Source organism: Bos indicus, chromosome 12 (genome assembly GCF_029378745.1).
Source record: "Bos indicus isolate NIAB-ARS_2022 breed Sahiwal x Tharparkar chromosome 12, NIAB-ARS_B.indTharparkar_mat_pri_1.0, whole genome shotgun sequence".
Taxonomy (NCBI): domain Eukaryota; kingdom Metazoa; phylum Chordata; class Mammalia; order Artiodactyla; family Bovidae; genus Bos; species Bos indicus.
Window position 1 is genome coordinate 18,515,638 of NC_091771.1, and position 17,003 is coordinate 18,532,640.

General features: G+C 42.2%; 1 long non-coding RNA gene across 2 annotated transcripts in view; it reads right to left on the reverse strand.

Moving 5' to 3' along the window:
* LOC139186184 (uncharacterized) overlaps positions 1–14,220 on the reverse strand; it is a 97,191-nt gene extending 82,971 nt beyond the window's left edge. The window contains exons 1-3 of one of the 2 annotated variants that reach the window (XR_011569689.1): positions 13,928–14,220; positions 13,738–13,807; positions 4,474–4,545 (exon numbers count right to left, since the gene is read on the reverse strand). This is a non-coding gene — a long non-coding RNA (uncharacterized lncRNA). The remainder of the gene's footprint in view (positions 1–4,473; positions 4,546–13,737; positions 13,808–13,927) is intronic. The other variant, XR_011569688.1, reaches the window with a different exon arrangement.
* Positions 14,221–17,003: the final 2,783 nt, after the last annotated feature.

The window sequence follows — 17,003 nt, forward strand, 5'->3', positions numbered from 1 at the left end:
CAGTGGAGGTGGCAGGAAGTGATCAGGTGCTGGATATATTTTGAATGGACACCAACAGTACTTACTAATTAATAGACACAGGGCATGAGAATAAGTCGTGTCCAACTCTTTGTGACCCCATGGACTGTAGCCTACCAGGATCCTCTGTCCATGGGAGTTTCCAGGCAAGAGTACTGGAGTGGGTTGCCATTGCCTTCTCCAATGAGAATAAGAGAAGAGTCAAAGATAACTCTGAAGCTTTGAGCTTTGACAGTTGCAAGAATGGAGTTGTTATCTGCTGGGATGAGGAAGGTCTTGGAAGGATCAGGTATGGGGTAGACTTTCAGGAGCTCAGTTTTGAATGCTCATTAGACATCCAAGTGGAGAAGTTGAACATCAAGTTGGAACCCTGGGGAGAAGTCCAGACTAGTATTTAAATCAGGAGATTAGGGTGAAATCACCATAGAAGTGAGTATAGACCAAAAAAGACAAGACTGGAGGTCAAGTGAACAGAGTGTGTCAGGATAAGAGTGATCACACCTCTAAAATGCTGCAAATACATCAGCAGGAAATGAGGATTTTCATTGACTGCTGAATTTAGCCACCTGATGTCTTTGATAACCTTGACGGGGAACTTTCAATAGAAAGGTGGGCACACCTCCCGACCCCACTAGCACTTACTGGAGTTAATGCAGGAGAGAATGAGAGATGAGGAGTTAGAGACAATAAATACAGTAAACCTCTTTCAAGGTGCTGTGTTGAGAAGGAAAAGAGAAACCAGGCAATGGCTTGAAAGGGGAACATGAATTCAAAAGATTTTGTTTTTAAGGTGAAAGAAATCTTAGTGGGTTTGTATGTGGCTGGGAAAGATCCAGGAAAAGTGAAAAAAACTTGTGAAAAAATGAAGAGTGGAAGTGTTAGTTGTTCAGTCATGTATGACTCTTTGCAACCCCATGGACTGTAGCCTGCTGGGCTTCTCTGTCCATGAAATTCTCCAGGTAAGAATACTGGAGTGGGTTGCCATTCCCTTCTCCAGGAAATCTTCCTGACCCAGGGATCAAACCCAGGTCTCCTGCATTGCGGGCAGATTCCTTATCGTCTGAGCCACCAGGGAAGCATCAGTCCGTGGGGTTGCAGAGTCCGACACAGCTGAGTGACTAACACTTTCACTTTTCTTTTTTTCACAAGTTTTTTCCTTTCTCCTGGATCTTTCCCAGCCACATACAAACCCATGGAGTTTTCTCTCATCTTAAAAACAAAATTTTTGGAATTCATGTTCCCCTTTCAAGCCATTGCCTGGCTTTCTCTTTTCCTCCTCAACACAACACCTTGAAAGAGGTTTACTGGGAGGTAACAGAAACAGAACATTACTGGAGCAATGTCCTTGAGTACAGGAGCAGTGGGACTGAGTAGAAATAAATGGGTTGGCCTGCGCTGAGTATGGATAACTCATGCTTTCCATGACCCATGTTCATGCTTTCCACTGGCTCCTTCCCCTCAGCCTCCTTCAGCATCTTTTGGCTTCCCCATCACAAATCAAAGCAAACTGCAATGCATCTAGTTATGCCCTGTATCTCTCCTTTCTTCCCTTAACGGTCTAGTGTCTTTAAAATATTGTCTACACTTGGTCTGCTCAATTAGCTCCCTCTCCTGTGTCATCTTGAGATGACCTAGCTTTGCCCACCAATGGCTCCTAAATTGCCTGTCAAGGAACTATTTTCCATTTTTTCATACCAAACCCCTCTTCCCTCTTTCTAAAAAGGAAACTGACCTTTTCTTTTTTAGAAACCCTCCACCCTTTACTATCTGGTATACCTCTAGGCTCTTGGCCCTCTCTCCAGACCCCTATTCCTCTGTCAGATACTTCAAATGTTAGGGTTCTCTTGGATTTTCTCAGCCGTCTTCTCATTTGATAAAGGAACATCATTGATCCAAACCCAGCAGAGACACCAGAATTTCTCTACAGGGAGAAGTAGAGATTTGCCTTGAGGCTGAGTTTACAGAGGAATCTAGATACTTGTATTGGCATAACTCTCTTTATTTGGGACAGCTTATTGGGTGCTGGTATAAGAAGTACCGTATCTTTTCAAATGTCAAGGAAATATTTGAGAGAGAAGGGGAAGGAGGAAGGAAAAAAAAGAGGAAGGGGGGAAAACTGAAAACTGAAATGAATAAATGTTTAGTCAGGGACTTCCCTGGCAGTCCAGAGGTTAAGACAACTCTCTTCCAGTGCAGGGGGCACAGGTTCAATCACAGGTCAGGGAACTAAGATCTTGCATGCCCCCACAGTGCAGCCAAACACGAGAAAAAAAAAATTAATGTTTAATCAACAGTCTTTAAATCATGTGAGTGGTCTGCAATGTAACTCATATAATTACCTATTTAAAATATTGTACATGAGTTATTTTGATATATTTTATATGATGTGGAAAAGAGCCTCCAAAGCTAAGCGTGCTTCGGGTCTACCAAACAGAGTTATTTACTGAAAACCAACCCCAAACTGCTTTCCGAGTACACGCTGTCCTTTCCAATTGTCTACTACACACAGTCGCCTCAGTGACCCCACGCATCTCAAATACAACACACTCCCAGTAAAATCGTCTTTCTTCCCAAATGTGCCTCTACAGTTTATGCTGTAGAAGCAGCATGGGCTTGAGTATCAGCCAATTTTCTATGTTCAAGCTTTAACTCTTTGAGATAGTCATGTTGTGGAGAGCAAGAATTTAAATGGGTCCTTGAGGGACTTCCCTGGTGATCCAGTGGCTAAGACTCCACGCTCCCAATGCAGGGGACTGGGTTTGATCCTTGGTCAGGGAACTAGATGCCATATGCCACAACTAAGAGTTTGCATGCTGTAACTAAAATTCCTGCATGCCACAACAAAGATCAAAGGTCCTTTGTGCTGCAACTAACACTCAGCAGAGCCAAATAAATATATAAAAATAAGTGTTTTTTTAAAATCCTTTAAAAAAAGTAAAACCAAGTGGGATTTTGCCAGTTACTAAGAATTGTAAGAAAGGCAGGGAAAAGAGTGATCACAAGGCAGAGCTGTGAGCACATGAGTGCAATAAACTCTGGTAAGGGCTGTAATGGGGCTTCCCAGGTGGCGCTGGTGGCAAAGAACCCACCTGCCAATGCAAGAGATATAAGAGACTCGAGTTCGATCGCTGAGTTGGGAAGATCCCCTGGAGGAGGGCATGGCAACCCACCCAAGTATTCTTGCCTCAAGAATCCCCACGGACAGAGAAGCCTGGCAAGCTACAGTCCATAGGGTCGCAAAGAATGGAACACGACGTAAGTGACTGAACACACATGCACACACAAAGGCTGTAATAGAACATAGTCAAGATGCTGTGAAGAACAAGGGAAGGAGAGGTCAACAGTATGTTTGGAGAGGGAACAGGAGAGGGTAATATTGCATCTAGACAAGAAAGAACTGTGCAGTCCAGAGAATGGCTAGGAAAGGGAGGAGGAGAAGATGAGCATGAACTAGCAGATTTCTGGGTGCAATAGAGGAGATAGGGAAAGGGGCTTGCACTGGATCAGGGGTCCTTGTTTACCAGGAGTCAGAGAGTTGTCACTTTTCGCTGAGGATAATGGGAAGTCACAGAGGAAATCTAAGCAGGGAACAAATAAGATCCAATTTGCTTTTGGGAAAAATAACTTGGTAGCCACAAAAGGGATAAATGAGGACCAGGCTGGAGTGGAGAGAATCCTAATAGATGATTGCAAGCATCCAGACAAGAGATGATGAGACTGAATGAAGACAGAGCAGTGAGGAGGAAAGAGAGGGAGGGTGAGGAAGGAGTTAAGGGGCAAACCGACAGTCACAGTCACGATCGATGCTGCGCAACATGGGGTGGGAGAACAGAGCTGGCGTGGACTGGCCTCTGGCTCAGAGGCTCATCTGATGCACGAGAGGACTAAATGAAATCATGTGTGCTTGGGACATGGAAGAAGTGCAAAAAATATTATTTCTCCTCATTTTCCTCCTTTATTCCTGGCACCATCACCTACCCAGTCTCTGCGGCCAGAAATGTGGGAACGATTCTACCCTCCTCTGTCCCTGACCCACCACAAGCAGAGTCACTCACAGCAGATGCCACCAAATGGGTAAAAGGGGATGATAGAGACCAAGAGAGGGGATCCATCCTCATAAAGCTGACAGTCTGCCTCTGACCTGGCTTTATTTTTTTGGATGAGAGGGCCAACAGGAGCCCGGGTGAAGAGTGCTCTGTGACTTGCCCACCTGCAGGGCTGGCGGCCAGATGAATACAGTAAGTTCCCTACATAAGAACAAGTTGCATTCCCAGAGTGCGTTCATAAGTCCAATTTGTTCATTCAGTCCAACAAAGTTAGCCTTGGTACCCAACTAACACAATTGGCTACATACTACTGTAATGTAATGGGTTTATAATACTTTTCACACAAATAATACATTAAAAAACAAACATAAAAAATAAGGAAAACATTTTTAATCTTACAGTACAGTACCTTGAAAAGTATAGTAGCACAATACAACAGCTGGCATATAGGGGCTGGCATCAAGTGAACAGGCAAGAAGAGCTGGAGGAGAGAGAGGAGATGAGAGATGGTAGAGCTGAAGGGTCGTCAGCAATAGGAGGGTAAGCTGGAATTTCACTCATGCTTGACATTGATGGAACGCACGTTTGCATCTTTGAAAGTTTGCAGCTTGAAGGTTAGTGTGTAGGGACTTACTGTGTACTTCCTAAGTCAATGGCTCTGCCCCCAACATGCCCACCCTCCCTGGTCTCTTCTCTCCTTCCCCAGATCCCATTCACTGGCTCCCCGGTTAACAAGTGTTTGGCTGGCTATAGAGACTGGAAATGAGTCTGAGGGGTTATCCATACTCTCCTCAGGGGACATGGTTAATAAGCTAGACTGCAAACAGAGTCGAATACAGTTTGGGGTCATTTTTTAAGGACAGGGTGTTTTATTTTTATAAATAATAAGGACTGGCACAGACGTACTAACGGAAAACAAACTTATGGTTATCCAGGGGGAGAGCAGAGGTAGAGGGCCAAGGGAGGGATAAAGTCAGAGTTTGGGATCGGCGTATACACAGTACTATGTATAAAATAGATAACTAGTAAGGATCTACTGAATAGCACGGGAACTGTACTCAGTACTCTGTAATATCCTGTGTGGGAAAGGAATCTAGAAAAGAGTGGATTTGTGTATGTATAACTGATTCACTTTGCTGTACAGCAGAAACTAACAACACTGCAAATCAACTGTACTCCAATAAAACATTAAAAAATAATAATAAGGACTGGAAAAGGCAAAACTAAAGGGGACAGAAAACAGGTGCACTGTCGCCAGGCACTGGGACCATCCCCAAAGTGAAATGTTTAATACCGCGGTTGTAGGGTTAGTTACATGACTGCTGTATTTTTTCCAAAAGGCACGGAACTAACTGTACATTAAAAAGCATAAACCTGACTGTATGTAAATTATACCTCAATAAACCCGACTTTTTAAATAAACAAATGAACAAATAAACATATAAATAAGTAGGTAGGAAGGACTCAGTAAATGTTTGCTAAAGTAATTCTGACTGATGGTGATAAAGTATTAACTGTCAGCACTGCAGACTTGGCTCCTTCCTGGAATGCTTGCATTTGAATGTGCGAACATGTTCAGTCATATCCAATTGTGCGACCCCACAGACTATAGCCCGCCAGGTTCCTCTGTCTATGGAATTTTCCAGGCAAGAATACTGGAGTGGGTTGCCATTTCCTCCTCCAGGGGACCTTCCCAACCCAGGGATCGAACCCAAGTCTCCTGCATTGGCAGGCAGATTCTTTATCAATGAGCCACCTGGGAATCCCATGCATTTTAACAGAGTTCTTAAAGAAAAAGCCTTGAAATCCCAAAGAAGTTAGTATTCAGTAGGAGAGCTTTTTCAAATGCAAAGTATTTCGTTACAATCTGAAGGGAGACTTCCAGATGAAAGGAAAGGCCTGGAGTCAGGGAGCAGGAAGACATTGCCTGTCTCACAATTTACAAACCACGGAAAGAAGATATTTTCGTAAGTAAATAGCCTCCTCTACCAATTCTCCACAATTGCCATCAGAGGCCTGAGTTTTCCTGGATTATTATTCGGGCCTTTGATGTCAGATTCTTACTGGAGAAACAATTCTTATTTACCAGAGGTAAAAAGATTCAGGAGACGTAAGAGTTGCGGGTTCAATCCCTGGGTCAGGATGATCCCCTAGAGAAGGGAATGGTTACCCACTCCAGTATTCTTGCCTGGAGAATCCCATGGACAGAAGAGCTGGGTGGGTTACAGTCTATGGGGTCGCAGAGTTGGAGACAACTGAGCAACTGATCACACAAAAGGATACTACAACTAAATTCAGATGAGAATGAGAATCAGTGCCTGGCAGCTGGAACAGGCACTATTTAAAGTCAACCAGGAAGTATAAACTGTTAGGTATAAAATAAGCTGCAAGCATATGCTGTACAACACAGGGAATATAGCCATTATTTTATAACAACTATAAATGGAGAATATAAATTATAATATATATAAATTATATATAAATATATAAATTGTAACTAACTCTATTGTACACCTGTAGAAGCGACTTAGCAGCAGCAGCAGGAGCTTATATAATATTGTATAGCTATACAATAAGAAATGTAAAAACAAAGATAAAAAAGAATTATATAAATAAAGTCAACCCAGGCTGAAATTTGTCCCTGACCCACTGCATATGAGCCAAGCCAAATGGTGGCTTTGAGCTGACCACCTTTCTCCTGTCCCGCTGAGCTGCCAGTCAGGTGGCAAATGATTAGACTGATTTTAGCCTCATTCTGCTGCTTGGGTCTGCCGAGAACCAGCGGAACTCCCCAGACGTCCTTAAAAAGGAAATCTGATTTCTCTAAAATTCACTCTCCAATGCTGTATTACCAAAGCATGTCACTTTTCTTTTTAATTCGAATTTTCCTATCACAGAGGACAAGGATCCTCTTTTACAAACCATTCAGGGAACTGATTTTTTTCTAAGCACTTCAAAACCACAGATGTCAAATTCCTGACTTTTCTGCCGCCTGGACGCTTCTCGCTGCTTCGTTTCCCCTGAGTGCACGTGAACACACTTTTGAACCAACGAAACAGCATCCATCACCTTTGGCAGCAAAAAGTGGAGGAGTGACGCTCTCCACAGCTTGTTGTCCCTGACACTCCACCCTGGTGAGGGGTGGGAGGAGGGCTCCCCCCAGGTTAAGTAGTTCATCAGTGTGACCAGAATTATCTATGCCTCACTCTCCCTGAGAGGCAGGTTCAGAAGAAGGAAGCATTGTGCTGCAGAGGAGGGGACAGTGACCAGAGCAGGGGTGGCCTCCTCTCCTTGTGCATTGGGCCAAGATGTCTGGGAAACTCAGGAACATGAGCAGCTCTCACACTCCCAGTCGGGTGTCCCTAAAACACTTGTCACCTAGCTCTGCCCAATTCTGTCCCTACACTGCCCCTCCAAAATTGAATCTTCTTTTACAACACTTGATCTGGCGCCTCCAACTCTGTGCTTCCCCGGGCACAGCCCTTATGGGGCTTTCTGAGCCCCGCCTCCCTCCCCACCCGCAATAACAACAAAACACAAAGAGTCCACCCCATTAATTGCTTCCTTCCTACCAAGAGGACAACTAGTTGACTACATCTGCTGAGATTGTTCTAACTCTTGCCTGCAGAGTTGATGAAAGGGTTCTACTTCTTTTGAAGTTCAGTAAAAGCTAACTTTTATGGGCTTCCCTGGTGGCTCAGTGGTAAAGAATCTGCCTGCAATGCAGGAGACAGGGGGACCAGGGGTTCGATCCCTGGGTTGGGAAGGTATCCCCTAGAGGAGGGAATGGCTACCCACTCCAATATTCTTGTCTGGGAAATCCCATGGACTGAGACCCCCGGAGGGCTTTGGTCCTTGGGGGTCAGACACGACTAAGCAACCAAGTGAGCATGCACACGCAACACATACGCAAAAGCTAACTCTTACTGAGTGCTTACTATAGTGCCAGACATCACGCTAACCACCATTATGTCAGTTAACCCACGCATGGAAACAGAGCTGCAGAGACGTAGTGGCTAGTGACAGATGCAGTTGGGATTGAAACCCATGACCTGCCATAACCAGCTACTAACCTCTCTTCACTAAACTAGGTCATCAGTCCTTCCTGCCCTTCCTACACACAGCCCCAGTCTGTTCTAATTGGGATTGAGAACCCAACAAAGGGGGACATGGAAAGTGCTTTATTGGGCTGAAGGATTTATGGAACTCTTCCAGAAAATTCTGTGGTCTATCCAGTCAAGTGGACATACAAAATCAGGAAATAAACATGTATAGGAAGCCATCTCAGGAGAAATATAAAGCTTTCAACATTTTATCATAATGTAAGAATCTGACAGTGTTGAGTTCAGTTCAGTTCAGTCGGTCAGTCGTGTCCGACTCTTTGCAACCCCATGAACTACAGCACACCAGGCTTCCCTATCCATCACCAATTCCCGGAGTTTACTCAAACTCATGTCCATTGAGTTGGTAATGCCATCCAATCATCTCATCCTCTGTCGTCCCCTTCTCCTCCCGCCTTCAATCTTTCCCAGCATCAGGGTCTTTTCAAATGAGTCAGTTCTTCCCATCAGGTAGCCCAAGTGTTGGAGTTTCAGCTTCAGCATCTGTCCTTCCAATGAATATTCAGGACTGATTTCCTTTAGGATGGACTGGTTGGATCTCCTTGCAGTCCAAGGGACTCTCAAGAGTCTTCTCCAACACCACAGTTCAAAAGCATCAATTCTTCAGTGCCCAGCTTTCTTTATAGTCCAACTCTCACATCCATACATGACTACTGGAAAAACCATAGTCTTAACTAGACGGACCTTTGTTGGCAAAGTAATGTCTCTGCTTTTTATTATGCTGTCTAGGTTGGTCATAAACTTTCCTTCCAAGGAGCAAGCATCTTTTTATTTCATGGCTGCAGTCACCATCTGCTGTGTAATAACTATAAATATTGTGTTAGGCATGTTTAAAGTAACTCTTTTTTATGATTGTAAATTTTTAAAATTAATTTATTTATTTTAATTGGAGGCTAACTACTTTACAATATTGTGGTGGGTTTTGCCATACATTGACATGAGTCAGCCATGGGTGTACATGTGTTCCCCCTGTACATGTGTCTGATTATAAATTTTAAACATTCTCATTGCAGAAAATCTGGGAAATACAAAAAAAAATTTTTTAATTAAACCAAAAATGAATCTTACACACAGTTAACCTCAATATAATATAATATCACTATATTATATAATAATATAACCTCAATCACTAATATATTGGTGGGTTTCCTTTCAGTTGAGCTTCCTTGGTGATTCAACTGGTAAAGAATCCTCCTGCAATGTAGGAGACCAGGTCAAATCCCTGGGTCGGGAATATCCCCTGGGGAAGGGAATGGCTACCCACTCCAATATTCTTGCCTGGGAAATCCCATGGACAGAGGTCTTTTTTCTACATAAATATGTATATATTTTCTAAGTAGGATGCCTATAATATAAAAATACATATACTTGGCTTTTCACTAGATATTATGTTAGCAAGCATTTTTTCCTGTAATTAATTTTTTGGAAAATAGCATTCTAATGGCTGCAGTTTATTCAATAAACAATAATTTAGTTAACCATCTCCCTAAAGTTGGGCCTTTCAGTTTTTCCCAGTTTTTCACTGTTATGCGAAATGCCATCTCCCTCAATATTTCCTCAAGATTGTTTACTAAAAACAGAATTACTGAGTCAAGAGAACTTTTATAATTTTGTAAACATTTTTTCCTACATACAATTTAATGATTCTCAATATTCATATTGTTCTTTATATGATTGTCCAAAAGAAAGTGTCAAGCTTATACTAAATATAGCATTGTTAGCTTTGTATAGCTAAAATCCTTTTGGTAAAACCATCATCTGGACTTGAATGAATAAATCTTTAAAAAGAAAAGAAGACAGTTGTAAATCGTACCTATCTTTGCAGAGTAGTAGGTGTTCAGAATATCTTGAGAGAATTTGTCATGATTGAAGATATAGTCTACAGGAATTTTTTAAAAAAGAAAAACTTTTCTCCAAAATGAAAAGTTGATTATAAGAAAAAATAAAAGCACAAGAAGGCTGAATTTGTGGTGAATGTTAAATTTGAAGAAATTCTTGAATCTTTTATTCATTCCTTTCTAAAAGCTTTTTCAGATGTCAGCTTCCTAAGGTTTTTATGTTCTCTGCTGCATTTAGCAAACCCAGTTAAATGTCGATGATAAAGACTGTTAGGAAGAACATTGTGCTTTGGTGAGTCACTATACTTAACCTTCAATAGCGAAGAAGCCAATTATCTGCAACCTGAGCTGTGTAGACCCTTACTTTCTTTCCTCTTCCTAATAGTTACCCAGATTTATGCTCATTTAACATCTCCTTAGGACCTAGAGCAAACGTGGGCAGAAGACATGAAAGAATATAAACCTCAAATCCATCGATCTTGTTACAGTCAACTCTAAATGAAGCAGATTTTCTGTGTGACATGGGCAATACTGATTAGTAGCACCTACCACCCTGAAGGAACACTGCCGGGTGCTGGGGAGACAAATGAGCTTAGGAGACTGTCAACCATCCCAGGATGCTGGGCCAGAAAAGGCATTGTGTCAGCAGCTGACATTGAAAACAGGAGCAATACTCAGATATACTTCACATTTTGTTGTAATTGTTTAGTCGCTCAGTCGTGTTCAACTCTTTGCAACCCCATGGACTATAAGCCACCAGGCTCCTCTGTCCATGGGATTCTCCAGGCACGAATACTGGAGTGGGTTGCCATTTCCTTTTCTAGGGGATCTTCCCAACCCAGGATGAAATTCTCATCTCCTGCGTTGTTGGCAGGTGAATTCTTTACCACTGAGCCAGCTGGAAAGCCCACTTCACATTTAGGTAGAGTTTTGCAATTTCAAAAGGTCTTCACATATATGTGGTCATTTAGATCCCCTAATGCTCTAAAGAAATAATCATCCATATTCTAGAAATGGAGCAGCACAGACCCCCAGAGAGGTTAAATGCTTTGCCCAGTATCAAAAAGCCTGTAGGCAGCAGGATTAAATATCAAAACCAATGTTCTGATTGCAACCCTTGTAAACTCCCCAGCTGCCCTCTTATAACAAAATTTTATTGAGTCCTACTGGATGCCAAATCCTCCACTAGATAAAAGAGGATAACTGAGCTCCTTCAAGGAGCTCAAGATTTATCAAAAGGGACAGACAGAAACTGAAGCTATAATACTAAATGATGGAAGCCGTATCTGAGATTCATGGTAGCAAAGTACTTTTGATTTCAAGTGTGGCCAAACTGTCTTATAAGGAAACAGCCACTAATGTAGTCATAAGGAAGGGCTTTAGACTTATCACATCTCTTCTCTCTTCTCTCTTGCCTTAAATTTCATGGTGGTGGTTTAGTTGCTAAGTTGTGTCCAACTCTTGCAACCCCATGGACGGTAGCCTGCCAGGCTCCTCTGTCCACGGGATTCTCCAGACAAGAATACTGCAGTGGATTGCCATTTCCTTCTCCAGGGGATCTTCCCAACCCAGGAATCGAACCTGGGTCTCTGCACTGCAGACAGATTCCATAAATCCAAACTAATTCTTTTGGCAGTACTACGTGGTGGGTTAAGAACTTAGACTTTGGGTTTAAAACCTCGTTCTGCCACTTACTGGCTCTTGAGCAAGTTAACCCTGAGCAAGTGGCCAACCATTCTAAGCCTCATTGCCCAACTCAGTCTAGTAGGAATGACTGCAATAGTATCTGCCATCTAAGTGGCTATGAGGGCTAAAAGAGATAACACAGTAGAAGTTCTTAATACCTTGCCAGGTGTACACCAGGGCTTTAATAAATACTAGGAGAAGGAGGATGACAATGATGTCTGGGTACCTTGATTATTAGAGAGGAGGAAAGGAAAATGTCATCACGATAGGCAAAGATATCTCAGGGAGGACACAAGGAGCACTAGCCATAAAGGAAAGATAATTTGGATTAGTTGCAAGAACAATGGGCCACTGAGATCTAGGGTGTGGATCAGAGTGAGAAATGTCTGTGTTTCAGTCAGAGGCAGATCTACCAGGAAGCTAAGCTTTAAGACCCTTCTTTTGCAAAGGCCCCTTCCAAGGCCCTGACAATCTGTTAGTGTGGTCACGTCTGTTTGTAAGCTGTGCAAATCTTAAGCTTTATCAACCTTGGTATGTCCCAGGGGGTGCTGGCTGCAGCATCTTTTCCTATCCTATAGCATCTCTTCATTTGAGCTGGAAGCTATTGCCAATCAAGCTGGGCTAGCCTCTCTGAAATCTGTTTGCCATTCTTGTGATTGCTTTTGTCCAGACTTAGATTTGATATAGAGACTGGGGACCATCAGCAGAAATGGGTGAGTGGTTCAGAGAAAAGAGAACTGTGGCAGGACACAGGAGGCATGACAAAGACCATCTCCTCAGGCTTCGCTGGTGGTCCACTGGTTAAGAATCTGCCTTGCAATGTGGGGAACACCGCTTCGATCCCTGGTCCAGGAAGACCCCACATGCCGTGGAGCAAGTTAGCCCATGCGCCACAACTACTGAAGCCCGTGTACTCTAGAGCCCGTGCTCCACAACCAGAGAAGCCACTTCCGTAAGAAGCCCGTGCGCCACAGCTCAGGAGAAGCTCCCACTCGACACAACTAGAGAAAGTCCACACAGCCACGAACACTCAGCACAGCCACAAATATATATTAATTAATTATTTAATTTTTTAAAAAAGAGACTATTTCCTTGACCCAACTTTGGTCAGGTTCCTCAGAACTTTCTTCTCAACTAGGAGCCAACCACTGAAATTCTGTGTCCATCTTTTCATCACCTAGTTTTAGCAAAAATGCTGCCATGTTAGTTGACCAAGAACCTCACCCTCCATATCTGCACAAATTCTTCATCCCCAGGGCCCTGCCTTCAGCAAAAATATTATCAAGTTGGTTTAGCCAGAATGCCTCTGTACCCCTGATGTTTCCTTTTGGTGATTTTCCATCTACTGACCCCCACACCCTGATCCTTGCCTATTGAGCCCCACTTGCCCACGGTATACTCAGAATTGAGCTCAGTTCTGTAGACTGAGCACCATTTATACTTAATTGCCATTCAGCACAATAATTCCTTATGTTATTATTAAATGTGTATCCATTTTAAAAAAAGAAAAATAAATATTTATTAAAAAAATAATAAATGTGTATCCAATTAACTTTGATGACAACCCTTCTCCTAGCCTCACTCACTCTCCATTTGGTAATTCAATTGTGACGTTAAAAACTCAAGAGGATGTTGCTCGCAGGCTACAGTAAGGAAGCTGTGCTACTACTGTGTCATAGTTCCCACGCAGGGCTGGAAGTGACTCATTTTCTTGTTAACCTGTGCTATATATACTCCAGAAAAATGAGTTGGCATTTCTAAGAATACCTAAGAGAAAAGAACAAACGTTTTTCTTTCTCTTCCTGTCATCTGAAACTCTTAAATCATAGACTGTAGTATGGGGGTTGGGGGGAGCTGAAATACACACTTCTCCCCCGAGGAGGGGCCATAACAGGCTCCCCACCCCCCACCGCCACCATCGACAACCCAGTATCAAATAGTCTAACTCGAAGAAATTTTCTTTACAAAAATACAACAGTGGTTGTTGACATCCTTCATCATGCAAACCAACAAAGAACTATTAAATACCTGAAACAAACAGAGCTTGTTTCTTCTTTTCCTCAAAGCTTGTTTCTGATCCTTTGATGGAGAACTTGGGCTAGATAAAAAGGAAGCACAGAACAAGTCATCATCCCACAAGTATTTCATTCTCTCACCTCACAGCTTTAGATACACCTGGGAAAGACAAAGACAAATGGTTGAAAGAGTGACTACGTACTTGAAGTCATTCATATCAGTAATCTAAGATGAATAAAAAGAGTAAAACCATGAGTAAAACCCATGTTAAAATGCAATTTATGTCTGAAAGTAGTTTTCCGTGTGGAAACTGGAATTATGGAAGAATCAGTGGTAAGCCCTTTTGGGGGTGAGGTTGGTTGATTTATGTCTCACGGCAACCCAGTCCAGTGTTCCTGCCTGGACAATTCCGAGGACAGAGGAGCCTGGCAGGCATGGTCCATAGGGTCGCCAAGAGTTGGACATGACTGAAGAGACTTAGCACACACACGCAGTTGTGTTACTAGAGTGAAACTGGACTTACGATATTGTTTCAACTTCTCAGGACACTTCTTCCTAGAAAAGAGGCAATTAACAGGAAGTGGGAGCAGATATTGGAACAACAATGGCTAAATTAAAATGAGTTTGGCCTTTTACAGGGTAAATTCCAGTTAGATCCATGCCTTGGGGAGGGCAATGGACCCAGTTTTCCTCGGTCCCATGGTGGTGCTACACCACACTCTTCTATTTTGGAACATTTTAAAATTCAGTGTAAAAATTTCTGTCTTGAATAAAGATAATCCAAGAGGCCCATGAAAGATGCTGGCAGAGGGTCTCCTTTCCAGTGTGATTGATTATCTCAGGAACCTACACTGACTGGGTTGCCCAAGGCCCTTCACCTCGGGGAAGGTCCTGACCTTATTTGGAAAACCCATCTCATTCTCTGAAAGTGTCAGGTAGGTGAACTTTTCAGTAGAGATGCCTGTTAATTTTGTATTTGTGCAAATTCCTTGATCTCTGGGAATGCTATTTGAGCAATGCATGATATACTTAAGGGTCACCAACTGCTGACGGGGCTAAAAGAGGTTTTACTCCAGAGGCGCAATAATTAAACACTAAATAAAACAAGAGACTTGAAAGCCACGTTTCCAGGCTAAACTAGGAAACAGGCCACATTCATCATTAGTGCTAGTCCTTATGGACAGACCTTTATCCTGCCCCACGGCTATCTCTTTAATCACTAAACTGAAGCCTTTCCAAATAGCACCTAGGGACTTTCTTGGTGGTCCAATAGCAGGGGGCACAGGTTCAATCCCTGGTTGAAGAGCCCACATGGTGAGTCAATTATTTGCTCTAAGTCACAAGCACCTTAAATAAGTCACCATCTTTGGCTCTGCCCTGTTGACCATAGTCTATTTCACCAAGATGGCACCTCACTTCAGTCTATGAACTTACATTAGTATGTGATAAACACCATCAATAAGCCCTGTGTCTAGATGTCCTTACCTTTCATTCTCAGATCTGTGCTCCTTGAAGTTTTTTTTTTTTTTTTTAACAATTTGAACCATTCCTTGAGTATCAATTGTGTGCGTGCTAAGTTGCTTCAATCATGTTTGACTTTTTGCCACCCTATGGACTGTAGCCTGCCAGGGTCTTCTGTCCACAGGATTCTCCAGGTAAGAATACTGGGGTGACTTGCCATGACCCTCCTCCAGGGGATCTTCCTGACCCAGGGGTTGAACCTGTGTTGCAGGCAGATAATTTACCCATTGAGCCACCTGGGAAGCCCAGAGTACCAGTTAAGCATATTTTATTCACATTCACTACAGTAATACCTGCAACGTCACTGCACCTTAACAACCAAAAAGGTTGTTATGACTGAATTCTAAATGCAATCAATAAGCAAATGGTTATCACACTGACTTCATTTCTGAGGATCTGATGTACAGCACGGTGACTATAGTTAATAATACACTATTGCATACTTAAAGTTTTCTAAGAGAATAGATCTTAAGTGTTCCTACCACACTAACAAAAAGTGCTGACTATATGAAATGAGGAATATCTTCATCAACTTGGCTGTGGTAATCATTTCAAAAGATATACATATATCAAAACATCACATTGCACACCTAAAATATATACAGTTTTTATTTGCCAATTTTACTCAACAAAGCCAGGGGGGAAAACAAAGTTATTTTCTATTTTCTAGATTCTAATCATAATTATCTTTAGAGCTGCATAAAAAGCATAACTTTCCAACATAATATATTTTTCAGTGACAATATACTCCATATGTATTTCCAAACACTAATCTATTGAAAAATACTGCTTATTATTCTCATATAATTTTGTAGCCACCACTCTCATGACAGATACCTATCTTATTTATCTTTCTTTTTTTCCCCAATATTAAGCCATTACGGAAAATTTTGAATACATGTCTGAAATCTGTTATAAAGCTTTCCTGATTTTTTCCCCCAGTCTTTGGTTTTTGATATGAATTTAAGTGTTATCAATTTGATGTTAGCACTGGTATGTCTATAGTGTGAAAAAAAAACATAAAAGACTCTAATTTCATAGAATAGATTCTAAACAACTCTTCAAGTTCACTGTTCTACTCCCCTTAACATCTTTTTTTTTGCCTTTCTTTCAATCTGGAGATAAGTACAACGCAGTAGGTAGATAACAAAAGGAAAACTCAGGAATGCAGGGTTGAAAATGAGATAAAACCTATGTTTTTCTGTAGCCTAAAACAAAGTCTTCACCTTTCTCCCTCTCTTTAAATTGGAGCCCCTTATGAAGATTTACTTAACATTTGTAAAATCTAGAAGAGGAAAAAGAGTCGTAGTATCGAATGAAAGTCAAGAGAAGTGTTTCATGTTGAAGAACAATCACAGTGTGTATTTATGTCTACTAGAAAAAAAGCATGAAGGATTCCCAGGAGGCTAATCCTATAAGTTAGTCACCATTAATTCCAGTAGAAGCCATCCTCACAGCTGCCCTATTCCTCAGCCGAAAATCCCTAAGGGTTCCAGCCACACCGTTGCTGTGGTGACTACTGCGACCACGTGCTAGTTTCAACTGAAAAACATATTCAGGTTGCCAGCCTGTGCCACCAGATGATTTTGGCTCAGAACATTAAGGTTCTGACATTGCCTTCTCAAAGCATGTTATCAATCCAACACGTGGCAGTAAAAGAAAGCTGAGACAGAGCTCTTGTCTAGGCTGGGAGCCAGTCAGGGTCTCGGGGGATGACAGTGTCCTTGGTCATCTCATTTAGAGTCTAGTCCTCAACT